The sequence below is a fragment of the Dermacentor silvarum genome, chromosome 1 (assembly GCF_013339745.2).
Source record: "Dermacentor silvarum isolate Dsil-2018 chromosome 1, BIME_Dsil_1.4, whole genome shotgun sequence".
NCBI lineage: Eukaryota > Metazoa > Arthropoda > Arachnida > Ixodida > Ixodidae > Dermacentor > Dermacentor silvarum.
Genome location: NC_051154.1, coordinates 276,289,590 through 276,305,250, shown reverse-complemented (window position 1 = coordinate 276,305,250; position 15,661 = coordinate 276,289,590). Strand labels below are relative to the sequence as shown.

The following is a 15,661-nucleotide window of genomic DNA, read 5'->3' as shown; positions in this document are numbered from 1 at the left end:
TCTTCTCACCAGATTCACTGCCATTGTCGATTAAAAACAAACTGACCGCATATCGCCCATTCCGCGCCTACACCCAACGTGCATAACGTCCAACAGATGCATGCATGTCAGTATACACAGATTTCCACAATTTCCAAAAACCGTCTTCACGCATACCTTGGATGCGTAGCACACGACCTTTCTCGATTTTGTAGCCATGGTGCGTGGTTCTCCGCCCGTGCGCCTTCGCAGGCACGTGTTCGCGTCCTACTTGAGCTTTGTAGCCGCCGGTTGTCTATCCGGCGGGATAATTGGTTTCGGTCGGAAGGTCGGCCGACGCGTAACCACCGATTTTGCAGGCGGTTCCTCGCTTGTAGGGTCTCCTAAGTCGCCGTCCTCGCGGTCGGTTTGGTAGCGAGTTCTTTTCACGACGGACCCGCTTACGCCAGCTACTTCCATTTCCTCAGCATACGCTTCGTCGCTGCAAGTGGTATCGGTGCTTGATGGTTCTATATCTGCGTTGTCAACCATGTTTGGGTCGTTTTTTGCGCTCTGTTTCACTTCATCTTCAGGCTCACTTGTCCAGGGCGATTTTCCCTCCTCTGGTCCACGTGGCTCTTGCTCAGGGGCGCCACCGGTACCTTCGTCTGATCCGCATCACCAGGAGATACTTCAGCAACTTCGGCTTCATCCATTAGAAGCTCAACCATTTCCTCTTTTGCTGCTGGCCTTGTCACGCTCGCGTATGTTTTCATGCACTGCGACTCGTCATGCCTATAGCGACGGAAGAGTGCGCAACGAGGAACGCGGCATTCCCGACGGATGTGTCCGGTGTTCCTGCACCGAAGGCAAAGCCGTGCTCTGCCTGGTGCTACTACCAAGACCTGTTCCCCCGCGACACGCAACAATTGTGGCACGTCTTCCACTGTCAGTCCCTTCCGCAACACCAAATTGACAAGCCGTGTTGACCAACCTTTCTCTCGCAGTTCTTGAACACGCCACCGTTCTCTATTAATGTCCTTGACAGTGCCGAAGGGTGCCAAGGCTTCGCACACATCCTCATCCGGAAGGTTGTGAACCATCCAATGTACCTTTAGACGCACCGCTTGGTTCCCAGGATTGATAACCATGCAACGCCGCTCTTTGACCTTGACATCTCTTGCACATAGCATTTGCTTCACAGCTTCACCGTCCTTGAATGTTACTGCCCATACGTGACTCATTTGAGACGCCCCCAGCGCAACTATGTCGGGCAGTAACTTCAAACTTGCCAGCATGTCCCGGAAATGTTCCACGCGATACGGTCTAGCACGCATGTCTGCGTGTAAAAAGAAAGCGTTCAAACAACTCGCCCAGTTGCTAATTGTGGCAGCGGCACCTGATACTCCGAATCCTCGCTCATATTTGTCCTGGTACCGCAGCCCTGTTCGGCCGCTGAAGCCGCTCCGATGCCGACGGAGCTCATGTCAACCACGTCCGTACCCGACGGTGTCCGGAAGTGGAGTCCACTGAGCTAGCAGGCCGCATGCGAAGAATGGATGAAGCAGTTAAACGACAAATGTGAGCCGCCCTTGTTGCGCGTTGGTGGCGGCAGCGCGAGATAGAAAAACCGACTGCGCATAAAGAAAAAGAAAAAGTGAAAATAACAACTGAAGGCGTTAGAGCGTGCATAAAAAGTTACACCATGGCCTGCGCAGGGATCCAACCTACGACCTTCGCGTTATTAGCACGACACTCTAACCGACTGAGCTAGCAGGCCACATGCGAAGAATGGATGAAGCAGTTAAACGACAAATGTGAGCCGCCCTTGTTGCGCGTGGGTGGCGGCAGCGCGAGAAAAAAAACCGACTGCGCATTAAGAAAAAAGTAAAAATAACAACTGAAGGCGTTAGAGTGTGCATAAAAAGCAACACCATGGCCTACGCAGGGATCGAACCTACGACCTTAGCGTTATTAGCACGACGCTCTAACCGACTGAGCTAGCAGGCCACTTTTTTTTATTTATTGCCGGTCTTTGACAATGTACAGAGCACACACTACAGAACAATATCACAAAAATAACTACAAAACATATTGAAAAACATGAAAGCCAGCAGTCCAACATGGACTGGCATTGTCGAACTAAAACTCTTTTAATGCTGTCAGAGGTTCTAGCCTCGACAGCCAATCGGGAACACAATCTTGTGTTTTCTTTATTTCAATGAAGCGAGACATAGTGTCTCGAAAATAGATACGAGCAGGCCTGGCGTCTGGGTCGCAATGGTACCCAGCCATCCGTGCCCGCCATAAACAGTGGAAGCCATGGAGCATTATTAAGTCGTATGGAACTCCGTCCTCATTCTTTATCGCTAGGTACCTGATCCCATGCGGATTCAACGGAAACTCCTTGATTGTCCGTTTTAGGACGTCCCAGAAGTACACACCTTCCCTGCAATGCAAGAACACATGATCTACGGTTTCAGGTTGCTTGCAAATCAAGCAGCGTGAGCCCCATGGTACAAGGAAGCCACGTTCTTCCATGAATATTTTCACAGACAGTGTTCCTGCGTGTAGCTTAAAAAATAATGTTTTTACCCCAGTAGGTACCTCCATTCTTTTCACCCGTTTAAGGACATCCTGTCCTGGTCCTCCACTGTATATCGCTCTGTACAATGGCACTGGAAATAGAATATCGCATACATCTCTATATAATGTTTTTTTTTCACGCCGGATAAATAATCGAAAGAAAAACGCACTGAAAGAAAGCGCACACTATCGACTACTTCATTAAGATAGCCGCGAATCGTTCCTGGCATAATATTGCTACTAACAATGAGTGCCGGCAAAGCGGCTCTTAACCTGAGCTGTAATACCGTTCGGAGAAATGGATTACGCACATCCCGAAAAAACAAAAATCTATTGACAAGCTGTCGTACAAAAAGATGCGCCAAGCCCAGCCCCCCTTCCTTCACCCGCCTGAACAGGTTTGTTCGGCTGCATCTTTCCCAGTTGGAGTCCCAGATAAACACGGCGAACACTCTGTGCAACCTTTGCACGTTTACCCTTCAACAAAACAACGTCTGCATGACGTACCACAACTTCGTAATGAAAAACATATTACATACAGTTGCCCTTGCGAAAATGGACAGGTTGATGCCTTTCCACCTGTCTGCTTTTTCTCTTGTTTCTTTTATTTGGTTCGTCCAGTATTCCTCGCTCTGTTTGTAGCTGTCCAAGGGAACACCGAGATACTTGGTAGGAGTTTTCACCCAGCTCACATTCGCAAAGATGTCCGGGGCCGAGGACCACACTCCGTGCCCCAAACCGAGGGACTTAACCCAGTTCACTTTACTGCCCGTCACATCACAAAACTGTTTCACCACGCGTATTGTTTCCGTTACGCTTTTTCTGTTTGTGAAACACACGGCGATATCATCGGCATATGCTAGGAGCTTGACTTCTGTGGCTGCCAAGCTATAACCGCGTATTTGATCATTCTCAGTTATCGCCAAACACATCGTTTCAATCTAAACTGCAAACAAAAGAGGACTGAGGGGGCAGCCTTGACGCACAGAACGCATGACGTTAATGGGGGCCCCCAATGATTTATTCACAATTAGGCGTGTTGTGCAGTTCTGATACGCCAATGCCACTCCCTCAGTGATGATGGCACCTACATTAACGTGATCCAGAATAGCAAACAAAATATCATGAGACACACAGTCAAACGCTTTCTCATGGTCAAGCTGGAGCACGGCGACGCCATCGTAAGTGATGTCACAGCATTCGAGCACGCACTGCATCGTGTGAATATTCGAAAAAATTGACCTCCCTTTGATCCCACACGTTTGGTGGTTTGCGACTATTCCTTTGATGACGCTTTGAAGTCTGGCTGCAAAACCTTCATGAAGATCTTATAATCGACATTGGTTAAAGATATCGGCCTATAAGATGTCACGAGCCTAAGTTTCTCCGCTTTGTCACTCTTAGGTATCAAGATGGTATGCGCTTTACCAAAAGAAGGTGGCAAAGCTTTGTTCACATACGTGGCGTTAAACAGGTCTGTTAGCAGGGGCGACAGTTCTTTCTTGAAGGCTTTATAAAAACACGCGCTCAGACCGTCAGGTCCGGGTGATTTGCCATTGTTCAAGCCATTTATTGCTTTTTCGACTTCGTGTTCTCTTATATTGCCTTCTAATAGGTCCTTCGTGTCGTCACTCAATCGCGGCATGCGACTCAGAAAGACCCTTTTGAACTCATCTAGATTGGCTTCTTGATATGCAAACAGTGACTGGTAATACTCTAAAAACGCTCGGCCTATGCTCTTACTATCGTCGACGAGTGTGCCATTCCACGAGATCTTATCGATATGATTACGTCGACCATGAGCTTTTTCAAGTCCAAGCGCCCTTTTGGTGGGCGTCTCCCCCGCTACTAATGCGTTTGTTCTTGCGCGCACAATAGCACCTTGTTAGCGTTCTTTGTCCAACTGTTCGATTTTTTCTTTGATGGTTCGTACATCTTGCTTATACGCCGCTGGCTCTTCGCACTCCAGCGCTATCAGCTGATTAAGTATCTTTCGTAAGTCTCGTTCTTTCATTTCCCTCTCAAACTTTAAGCAGTTCAATCTTTCTATTGCTTTCATTTTTACCTTCTGTTTGAACCATTCCCATTTCTCTGCTATGGTTTCCGTACGTTCATCGCATACTTCCTTAACGGCCTCATGTATTGCCTCTACAAATGGCTCGTATTTCAGTAGTAAGGCATTCATTTTCCATAGGTCCCAGTTAAAAGATTCGCTCTTCTTCTTCATACCTATGTTACAGTTCACCAAGCAGTGATCTGAGGACGACACAGGTGCAACATAATAACTGTGGCACTTTGGAAACATGTCCTGTGACATGTACAAATGGTCTAACCGCGCATGACTACTCCCTTGAAATTGCGTATACATGACTTCCCGCTCTCCCTCGAGACACTCACATACATCGTCTAGTTCACTTTCGCTGATCAGCCTAGACAATATATGACTGCTTTTATCGCGGATACCACCATTATTGTATCGGTCCCGAGCACTCAAAACACAGTTCAAATCTCCAACCAAAAGCATGCACTTTTCACTGCTAATATACCTGAAAAAGATTCGAAAAAATAATGCCCGTTGTTCTACACCATTTGGCGCATATATGCATATAACTCGAAATTGAACTTCACCCAAAACAAAATCGCAAAATACAATCCTTCCGGATTGACATGAAAACACACTTTGAACAACCAGGTCTCGTAACTTCTTAACCAACAGGACACATCCAGCGGACGTCCCTACCGCGTGGCTCACGACCGCATAATATCTAGACGTGAAACGCCGCACCATGCTCCCGGTCTCCTCCTCCCCGTCTACCTTGGTCTCCTGGACAGCTAAAACATCTATGTCGTGGTCAGTGACCAACCGTAGGACTTGACTTTGCCTACGGCTAGCCGCCAAGCCTCGCACGTTTAGTGTGGCAATACTGAGAGACGGGTCAGGTGCCATGCTGTACTAAAGAATGAAGTAGGCCCAGAGCATGGTGCTTACCTTTCACGACTAGCCCTCGGCTAGCCGTCTCTGGAACCTTCTGGCTTGCCAGCGTTGTTCGGGGGAGGCGCTTTGTCGCCAGGCCTTCTCTCCGGCGGGATGTTGGGCTTTGGCTTGAAGCCCATTCGCCTCCTAAGAGGCATCTTTGTCGGCGGTCCCTCGTTGGAGCTCGTTGCACCCTCATCTCGGTCCTTTGTCACGTCGTGGGTGCGCTTGACTGGAGCGGGAGTCGTAGTCCGGTCGTCGTCGTTGACGGCCTCGTCCTGTTGCATTGCCTTCGTGTCGTCGATGGGTGCATCTCCACTAACGCCCCTCCCCCCCCCCCCGTCGCCTGATCTTCTGGAGTCGCGACTTGTGCCGACGCACTCGGCATCGCAGCAGCCTCAGCCACCTTGACGCCTGCGTTCCCGGCCAACGCAGCACCGCTCGTCGCCAGTGGCACCGGCTCTCCGGCTCCTTTCGCAGAGTCCTCCGCCTCCACCACGTCCATGACGTCCTCTGCCGCAACGTCAGTCGCAGCCGGGCCCGTCACGGCGGTGTACGATTTCACGCAGGAAGCGTCCTCGTGGCCGAAAAGTCTGCACCGTGAACAGCGGGGGACTTTACATTCCCGGCGAACGTGTCCCGTGCCCTGGCAACGCAAGCACTGCATGGGCCGGCCGGGAACAACCACCAAGGCCAACTCTCCGCCGACGCGGACCTGATGAGGAAGGTCCTCCACTTTGACAGCGCTCTTCAGCTTGAGCAGTACGTTCCTGGTGGTTGACGTCTTGTCCCCCAAGCCTTGGACGCGCCACCTCTCCCGGCTGACCTCCTCCACCTTGCCGAAAGCCGCGAACGCATTCCGGATGTCCTCGTCTGCCACGCCGTAAAGTAGCCAGTGAAGCCTAAGCTTCACCTGCTGGTCCTGTGGGTCGACGATGACGCACCGTCGTCCCTTCACCTGCAGTTCCTTGTGGGCTATCAGCCGTTTCGTGGCGGTTGCGTCCGTGAGGTTCACCGCCCAGACGTGGTTTATCTGGTACGCCCCTATGCACACCACCTCCGGTAGCAAGCCCGTCGGCAGCAGGGCGTCCCTAAAATCCTCGACCTTGTAGGGTCTGGCACGCACATCCCCGTGCAAAAACACGGTGTTAATCGCCACTCGTCCTTTTGGCAATTGAGGCAGAATAAACGGGTATTCCTTATCTTCGTTAGTCCTGTTACCACGGCCAAAAGTGACTGCTGTCGCTGCCCTTGAAGATGCCATGATCCCACGAACCGTCACGCTCGGTGGCCGGAAGCAGAATCAGCTACCAGGCCACATGAGTAGAATGGATGAAGCAGTAAACGACAAATGTGAGGCGCCCTTGTTGCGCGTGGGTGGCGGCAGCGCGAGAAAACAAACGACTGTGCATAAAGAAAACGAAAAAGTGAAAATAACGACTGAAGGCGTTAGAGCGTGCATGAAAAGAAACACCATGGCGTGCGCAGGGATCGAACCTAGCACCTTCGCGTTATTAGCACAACGCTCTAGCCGACTGCGCTAGCCGCCCATTTTTTTTCTTTATTTCCTTTCTCAGGAATGGTACAAAATAAAACAATCATTAATACATGCTACACTCTGTAATTAAAAACGCTTGCTTGCTTGCTTTCGGCAAACGTGGGTACAAAAACCGCGTCAAGTTAACAAGAGCAGCCATTCTGGTGGATCATTCTGTGCTTTATATATCTCACGAATAAAGGCGATACCTTCTTTGAAGTATTCTGTGGCAGGCTGGGGGTTCATGTCGGCATGGTACACTGCCATTCTGGTTTTCTATATGTTCTGAAGACATAGCGCCATAAACATGTCATACGGCACTCCTTTATCGTTTGCGGTTGGGAGGAAGCAGATGCCATATGGGGTAAGCGGCAAATCTTTTTTTAAGGTACGCTGCAGTATGTCCCATAAGAAGGTGGCATCTTCACAATCAAGGAAAATATGGTCGGTAGTTTCCGGTTGTTTGTACAGTAAGCAGTTTATCGTCCAAGGCATGAAGATACCCTTCTGCTCTAACCACTGTTTAACGGGTAGAGTTCCGGTGTTCAAGTGATGGAAAAACGTTTTAACCGTAAATCGTACTGGCATCCGCTTCACCCTTTTCAGTACGTCTTTGCCAGCCCCTGCTGGAAACATGGAGCGATACAATGGTTCTGGCATATATACATCAATAACATCTTTATATAGTTTTTTCCGAGTGACGTTGCTGAGGTACTCCAACGAGAACCGTGCCGCGAGGAACTGGTAAGACCAGACGACTTCTCGCAGGAAGCCTCGTACTTTCGGCCCATTAACCCGATCAGACGACACAATGAACGCCGGCAAAACATCACATAATCTCATTTGAATCACAGTACGTAGGAAAACATTGCTTTGGTCCCACACAAAGAAAAATCTGGACACTACTTGTTTTAAAAACAAATGCGCCAAGCCCAGTCCGCCATTTTTCACTGAGCGAAATAAATTTCTGCGGCTTGTACGCTCTCATGTTGACCCCCATATATATACTGCAACACCCTGTGCAGCCTTTGAATGCTTGCTCTCGTCGCACACAATAGTTAAAGAACACACCAGATCTTGGCTACAAGAAAGAGGTTACACACTGTTGACCTTGCAAATATAGATAGATCTCTCCCTCCAAACTTGGTCGATCTTTCCTCTATTTGCTCTGCTTCATTCTTGCAATAGTCATTAGTGTCTCTGTAGTGATTCAAAGGCACCCCGAGGTATTTCGTTGGTAAAACCGTCCACTGCATGCTTTCAAAGACTGCAGGGGTGTCATCCCAATCCCCATGCCAAAGGCCCAACGATTTGTCCCACTTGATAACGCTGCCTGTCATATTACAAAATGGCAGGCGACACTGCCCTGGTCGCGACAGTGACCGCGTTCCTGACACTTACTTGGTCAGCACAGAAAACCGCAATGTCGTCGTGCCCCCCCCCCCCCCCCAGCGTAAGAGAGTCGCTAAACTACGCTTGTGCTCAACCTAAAACCGTTTATTGCACTTGACGACATGATTTTCAAACAGAAAGGCTCCAGGTACAGCGCAAACAGTAAAGGAGACAAGGGTCATCCTTGCCTAACAGAGGACTTTATCTGGAAACTTGCAGTTAATGATTTATTAATTTTAATCCTGCAAAAAATGTCCGCATAACACATTGTTATACCTTCCATCAGGACCGTCCCGACATTGATATCTTCTATAATGTTTAAAAGGACTTTATGCGCCACTCTGTCGAATTCCTTCTCTAAGTCGAGTTGTAACATCGCGACTTTCCCGCAGTAGGCATCGCAGCACTCCAGGACTGTTCTAGCCACGTGTATGTTGGTCAGAATGGACCTTCCTTTTATGCCGCAAGCCTGATGTGGCCCTACAAGCTTGGTTATAACGCTTTGAAGTCTTCTGCTTAAAACTTTAGCGAAAATCTTGTAGTCCGTGTTCGTTAGACTTATTGGTCGGTATCGCTCATACTGAGAGCTATGCAGCTGGATCGTCTGTTTTGGAAAAAGTACAACATGGCTCTGCCTGAAAGAAGGGGGTAATTTCTTTCTTCTGTATGCCTCAATTATTACGTTAAGAAGGACAACTGCTATTTCCGTTTTAAAAGCCTTGTAGAATTCTGAACCCAAACCATCAGGGCCTGGTGATTTCCCTGCACTCAAATCACCGATCGCCCACTCAATTTCTGCAACGTTGATTGGAGCTTCGAGGTTCCGTTTTAAATTCTTCTTCTAGTTTTGGCATGAGCCTCAAGAAATCGCATGGAAAAGCTTCCTCAATCTGTGGTTCGTGGCCAAGCAATTCTTGATAATAATCGACAAAAGCGCGTCGTATCAGTTTCTCGTCTCGCACAACTTCATCTCTGTACATTATCGCTGTTATTTCGTTGCGCGACGCATAGCTTTTTTCGTCTGATAGAGCACGTTTGGTCGGGTTTTCACCCATATATATTTTTTCCGCACGTGCGCGTACTACTGCTCCTCTGTATCTTTCTGTATTAATTACATCTAGTTTGCTTTTAACTTCTTTTATTTCTCTGGCAAAGGTACCCGGAGCTGCAGTTTCCGCATTTAAATAAAAGTCAAGCCGACTTTGCATCTCAGTTTCTTCTTTCCTTTGCTGTCTACGCAATGCGCCGGCTCTTTCAATAGCTCAAATTTTCGCGTTTTGTTTGAAATCTTCCCATGCTTCAGCGTAACACCCCGGTTCACTTTCCAGTAGATCACCAATTTTTCCTTTTATTTCCTTCACATATACTCGTCATCGAGGATCTTAACATTGCATTTCCACAGCTCCCAGTTAAACTTCGCTGGTTTCCTCGGGCCTAGCGTACATATAACCAAGCTATGGTCGCTAAAAGAAACGTTTTTAACATCGTATTTATTGCAAAAGAGTGCCAAATCTGCCGAAACATAGATTCGGTCCAGTCAAGCTTGGCTGTCCCGCTGGTAGTGGGTGAACCGAGGCAATGTACCGTTTGATAGGAAGCACGCTACATCTTCTAATTCGTGTTCGACATTCAGTGAGTTTAATACTGATACACTCGCATCCCGTATCGGGGAATCTCTTGCCCTATCCTCTACTCAGCACACCACAGTTAAAGTCCCCCATTATTATAACAGTCCTGTCGCAGGTCAGATAATGTTCAACACTTTAAAAAAAAACAATCTGCACTCATTTGCTACGTTTGGGGCATATAAACCAACTATTCGGAAATTCTGGGCCTTCAACGTTATGTCACATACAATAAGCCGTCCAGTGTCACACGCGTACACACTGTGAACAGATATTCCTGTGGAGTGTTTCAGAAACAGCGCACAACCACCGGCGGTACCAATTGCATGCGAAACGTATACATTGTAGTACACCCTAAAAGGTTCAACCATGCGGTTTGTTCCTTCTTCACTTCCAATCTTTGTTTCCTGTATGGCAATTACGTCCAGCTCATTTTCCATAAAAAGTTGATTCAGCTGGTATTGCTTCCTCCGCGTCGACAAGCCCTGCAAATTAAGGGTGCCCACATAAAGCGGTGTTTGAAGAGTAATTGCCATTTTTTTACGCTACACAAAGCAGCATGGTAGTACCTTCCTTAACACAAGACAACCCACTCACATTTATAAAGCATATCCATGTCACTCCAGCCATTTTGATTCCAACTTTGACTTCGCCGTGGCAGCATCGACGAATTGTCTCTTCCGGTCAACTCCGCTGCTATTGTCCGGTTGAAAGAAAAAAAAAAGGACGTCACGTCACGTCGCCGGCTGAGCCGGCGGTTTCCGCTCGGGCGGTGGCTCGAGTGGTATTTTCGGTGTTAATTTCAATGTAGCCCTTCGAATAGGTGTCTTCACTGGCGGCTCATCCGTGTCAATCTGGTCGGTCACGTGCCCGTCTTTGCCATCTTCATGGAGTCATTTTGACGCAAGGTTGTTGGCACTACTCATAGTGACATCTGTAGTTACAGGGTCTTCCTCGACCCTCATGCGAGGTGCATTGCCTTGGCTCGTTGGGGCGCACGTCACCTGTGTCTCTGCAGCCTCGGTGGAAGCATTCGCAGTCACTTCCTCAGTAAAGGCTGCATCCTTTTGGATTAGATGGGTGGCGCTAGCTGCACCAGGAATTCGCGAGTTGTCTGCCTCGGGGGTAGTTTCAGCCGCGTCTGCCTCGTCCATTAGATGTTCCGTCGATATTTCTTCGTTCGCTTTGACGCCCGCCACGTTTGCGTAGATTCGCACACAGCTGCTTTCATCATGCCCATGTCGCCGACACTTAGCACAACGCGGTACCCGGCAGTCACGCCTGATATGACCCGTGGCATGGAACCTCAAGCATAGCGGGGGCCGTCCCGGTGCGACGAGTAAAGCCATCATTCCTGCAACCCGCAACTGATGGGGTAAATCTTCTAGCGTCACACCAGGCTTGAGCTTCAGACCAAGTGTGCGCGTTGACGAGCCCTTGTCAGCTATTCCATGCATTTGCCAGCGCTCCTTGTACATATCACTCACTTTCCCGTATGATGCCAGAGGAGAAGGCACTTCTTCGTCTGCTACAATTATGTAGCACCCAGTAGAGCTTCACACGCACATTCTTGATTTCCGGGGTCAACCACAAGGCACCGTTTCTCCTTGAACCGTACTTCACCGATTCCTACCATCTTCTTAGTAGCTTCGGTACTTTTAAACATGACGGCCCAAACGTGGTTCATCTGGAACGGCCCCAAAGCTATTACTTCAGGGAGCACTCCAAGATGAACCAACATGTCCCGAAAATCTTCTACACGATAAGGTCTTGCTTTCAAATCCCCGTGAAGAAAAACAGTATTCGCAACAGACGCACCTGTTGGCAGCGACGGCAGAACAACTTCATAGTCCTGGGAGTCATCAGCAAAAAACCTGTTTCAGCGGCCCACCCGGGCCGCTGATACCGCTCCGGTGGAGCCCATTCCACAAGCGCGTCCGTTTGCTATCACGGCCGGAAGTAGCCTGAGCTAGCAGGCCACATGAGAAGATAGATGAAGCAGTTAAACGACAAATGTGAGTCGCCCTTGTGGCGCGTGGGTGGCGGCTGCGCGAGACAAAAAAACCGACTGCGCATAAAGATAAAGTAAAAATAACGACTGAAGGCGTTAGAGTGCGCATAAAAAGGAACACCATGGCCTGCGCAGGGATCGAACCTACGACCTTCGCGTTATTAGCACGACGCTCTAACCGACTGAGCTAGCAGGCCACATGAGAAGATAGATGAAGCAGTTAAACGACAAATGTGAGTCACCCTTGCGGCGCGTCGGTGGCGGATGCACGAGACAAAAAAACCGACTGCGCCTAAAGAAAAAGTAAAAATAACGACTGAAGGCTTTAGAGTGCGCATAAAAAGGAACACCATGGCCTGCGCAGGGATCGAACCTACGACCTTCGCGTTATTAGCACGACGCTCTAACCGACTGAGCTAGCAGGCCACATGAGAAGATAGATGAAGCAGTTAAACGACAAATGTGAGTCACCCTTGCGGCGCGTGGGTGGCGGATGCACGAGACAAAAAAAACCGACTGCGCATAAAGAAAAAGTAAAAATAACGACTGAAGGCTTTAGAGTGCGCATAAAAAGGAACACCATGGCCTGCGCAGAGATCGAACCTACGACCTTCGCGTTATTAGCACGACGCTCTAACCGACTGAGCTAGCAGGCCACATGAGAAGATAGAGGAAGCAGTTAAACGACAAATGTGAGTCACCCTTGCGGCGCGTGGGTGGCGGATGCACGAGACAAAAAAACCGACTGCGCATAAAGAAAAAGTAAAAATAACGACTGAAGGCGTTAGAGTGCGCATAAAAAGGAACACCATGGCCTGCGCAGGGATCGAACCTACGACCTTCGCGTTATTAGCACGACGCTCTAACCGACTGAGCTAGCAGGCTTTTTTTTATCTTTATTGCCGTCGTCGACGTACAAAATCAAATGTTACAAATGATAAAACGTGCCAGCCACACTTTGGCCAACACAGCACTAAAATCTTTTCAGTGACACCAGTTCATCGAGTACATACATCCATTGTGGTGGATCAGGCAGTGATTTGTAAGCGTCTCTCACGTAAACAACACTCTCAATGAAGTGTTCTCGCACCGGTATTACAACCAAGTCTGCATGTTCAAATTGCATGCGAGTTTTCCACATAGCGTGGAGGCCCAGGACCATAATGAGGTCGTACGGTACTTGCTCTGAGGTATCTATTGGCAAAAAGCGTACTGAGCTAGCAGGCCACATGAGAAGATAGATGAAGCAGTTAAACGACAAATGTGAGTCACCCTTGCGGCGCGTGGGTGGCGGATGCACAAGACAAAAAAACCGACTGCGCATAAAGAAAAAGTAAAAATAACGACTGAAGGCGTCAGAGTGCGCATAAAAAGGAACACCGTGGATAAAAGGATGCATAAAAAGGAACGCAGGGATCGAACCTACGACCTTCGCGTTATTAGCACGACGCTCTAACCGACTGAGCTAGCAGGCCTTTTTTTTTCTTTATTGCCGATGGTGACAAGCAAAACAACAAAATACAAATGATAAAAACATCAGCCTACTTTGGCTGACGTAGGAGGGATTAAAATCTTTTCATTACAGTCAAGTCATCGAGTACAGAAATCCATTCGGGCGGTTCAGCTTGCGCCCGATACACTTCCCTAAGGGCCACAACACTTTCAATAAAGTTTTCGCGCGTCGAACGGACGTTAACATCTGCATGTCGCACTTGCATTCGCGTCTTCCACAGACTGTGGAGGCCCAAAAGCATGATTAGGTCAAATGGTACTTCTGCTTCATTTGCGATGGGCAAGAACCTGATGCCATATGGGTCCAGTGGAAAATCTTTTTTGACGGTTCGCTGGAGGACATCCCAATGAAAAATTGGGTCCCAGCAGTCAAGGAACACATGTTCTACTGTCTCAGGCTTTTTGCATAACAGGCAGTTAATCGTCCATGGGACGAAAATCCCCTTTTCATGCAGCCACGTCTTAACAGGAAGTGTGTTAGAGTGTAACTTAAAGAAAAAGGATTTCACGGATGGGTTAACCGGCATTCTCTTAACTCGCTTCAGAACATCTTGCCCTGGGCCTCCACGGTGAGGTAAACGATAAATAGGAATCGTCAACATTGTGTCCACAAGATTCTTATACAGATTTCGTCTCGAAACATTGCACAAATACTCCATGGAAAAACGCACATGCAATAGCCGGAAAGACAGTACAACCTCTCGCATATACCCACTGATAGCCCCATACATACTCTCAGACGATGACACAAGGATTTCTGAGAGATGTCTCTGCAACCTTACTTGGATAGCAGTCCTCAGAAAAGTATCCCTTTGATCTCGGAGGAATATAAAACGCGACACAACTTGACGCAGAAATAAGTGCACAAGGCCAAGCCCTCCCTCCTTAACAGAAACAAACAAGTTGGTACGACTGGTTCTCTCCCAGTTAGACGCCCAAATAAAAACTGCAAAAACACGGTGTATCTTTTGAATACTGGCCCGCGTTGCACACAAAACATTCATAATGTACCATATTTTGGATACAAGGAAAAGGTTGCAGACGGAGGCGCGCGAAAACATTGATAACGGCCTACCCTGCCATGCATCTGCTTTCTCCCTCGCCCTTGACACTTGCTCATTCCAACATTCACTTGGATCCCGATAATACTGAAGGGGGACACCGAGATACTACGTTGGCAGACAAGACCATCGCAGTCGCGCGAAATGATCGGGCATCGTTTCCCAGTCACCATGCCAAAAACCAGAGCTCTTATCCCAGTTTATCAGGCACCCCGTTTGCTTGCAAAATTCATCAACCACGCTGATCACTTCAGTAATACTGTCTCTGTTTGAACAGAATACTGCAATGTCGTCCGCATAAGCGAGGATTTTGACATGTGCTGACTGTAAACGAAAGCCTGAGATGCGTTCACTCTTGATTACAGCCAAACAGAGTGGTTCTAGGTATGCCGCAAACAGAAGGGGCGACAATGGGCATCCCTGCCTTACTGACGAACGCACTACCAGCTTGTCTGAGAGGTCACCATTTACAATGATGCGCGTACTGTAGTTTGCATACGCCATTCTGACGCCTTCTATGATCACCCGTCCTACGTTATCGTGCTCTAGTATGCAAAAAATAATATCATGTGAGACGCGATCAAAGGCTTTTGCCAGATCTAGTTGCATCATTGCAATTCGATCCCCCAGCGCATCACAGCATTCCAAAACTGTTCGTGCGACGTGTACATTCGTGGCAATGCTACGTCCCTTGATTCCGCAAGTCTGATGCGGTCCAACCAATTTCGTTATCACGCCCTGTAATCTCTTCGCTAGAACTTTCATGTATATTTTGTAATCAACGTTGGTGAGGCTGATCGGGCGCCCACTAACAAACGCTTCTCTGGGTCATCTGTTTTTGGGATTAACACTATGTGCGATGTAGGGAATGACAGTGCATGGTACTTGCTTTCGCTCATACGCCTCAGTCAATACTCCTAACAGTAACTGAGCGACTATGGGCTTAAATGTCCTATAAAACTCGGCACCATGCCCATCAGGTCCTGGAGTTTTACCAGTCTGTAG

General features: G+C 48.4%; 7 non-coding genes across 7 annotated transcripts; all 7 read right to left on the bottom strand.

Moving 5' to 3' along the window:
• Positions 1-1,664: 1,664 nt before the first annotated feature.
• On the bottom strand, positions 1,665-1,738 carry Trnai-aau (transfer RNA isoleucine (anticodon AAU)). The gene has a single exon. It is a non-coding gene; the product is annotated as a tRNA-Ile (tRNA).
• Positions 1,739-1,894: 156 nt separating this feature from the next.
• Trnai-aau (transfer RNA isoleucine (anticodon AAU)) lies at positions 1,895-1,968 on the bottom strand. Its single transcript has one exon. It is a non-coding gene; the product is annotated as a tRNA-Ile (tRNA).
• Positions 1,969-12,206: 10,238 nt separating this feature from the next.
• Positions 12,207-12,280, bottom strand: Trnai-aau (transfer RNA isoleucine (anticodon AAU)). Its single transcript has one exon. It is a non-coding gene; the product is annotated as a tRNA-Ile (tRNA).
• Positions 12,281-12,435: 155 nt separating this feature from the next.
• Positions 12,436-12,509, bottom strand: Trnai-aau (transfer RNA isoleucine (anticodon AAU)). Its single transcript has one exon. It is a non-coding gene; the product is annotated as a tRNA-Ile (tRNA).
• A 156-nt stretch (positions 12,510-12,665) lies between these two features.
• Positions 12,666-12,739, bottom strand: Trnai-aau (transfer RNA isoleucine (anticodon AAU)). The gene has a single exon. It is a non-coding gene; the product is annotated as a tRNA-Ile (tRNA).
• Positions 12,740-12,894: 155 nt separating this feature from the next.
• On the bottom strand, positions 12,895-12,968 carry Trnai-aau (transfer RNA isoleucine (anticodon AAU)). Its single transcript has one exon. It is a non-coding gene; the product is annotated as a tRNA-Ile (tRNA).
• A 516-nt stretch (positions 12,969-13,484) lies between these two features.
• Trnai-aau (transfer RNA isoleucine (anticodon AAU)) lies at positions 13,485-13,560 on the bottom strand. Its single transcript has one exon. It is a non-coding gene; the product is annotated as a tRNA-Ile (tRNA).
• Positions 13,561-15,661: the final 2,101 nt, after the last annotated feature.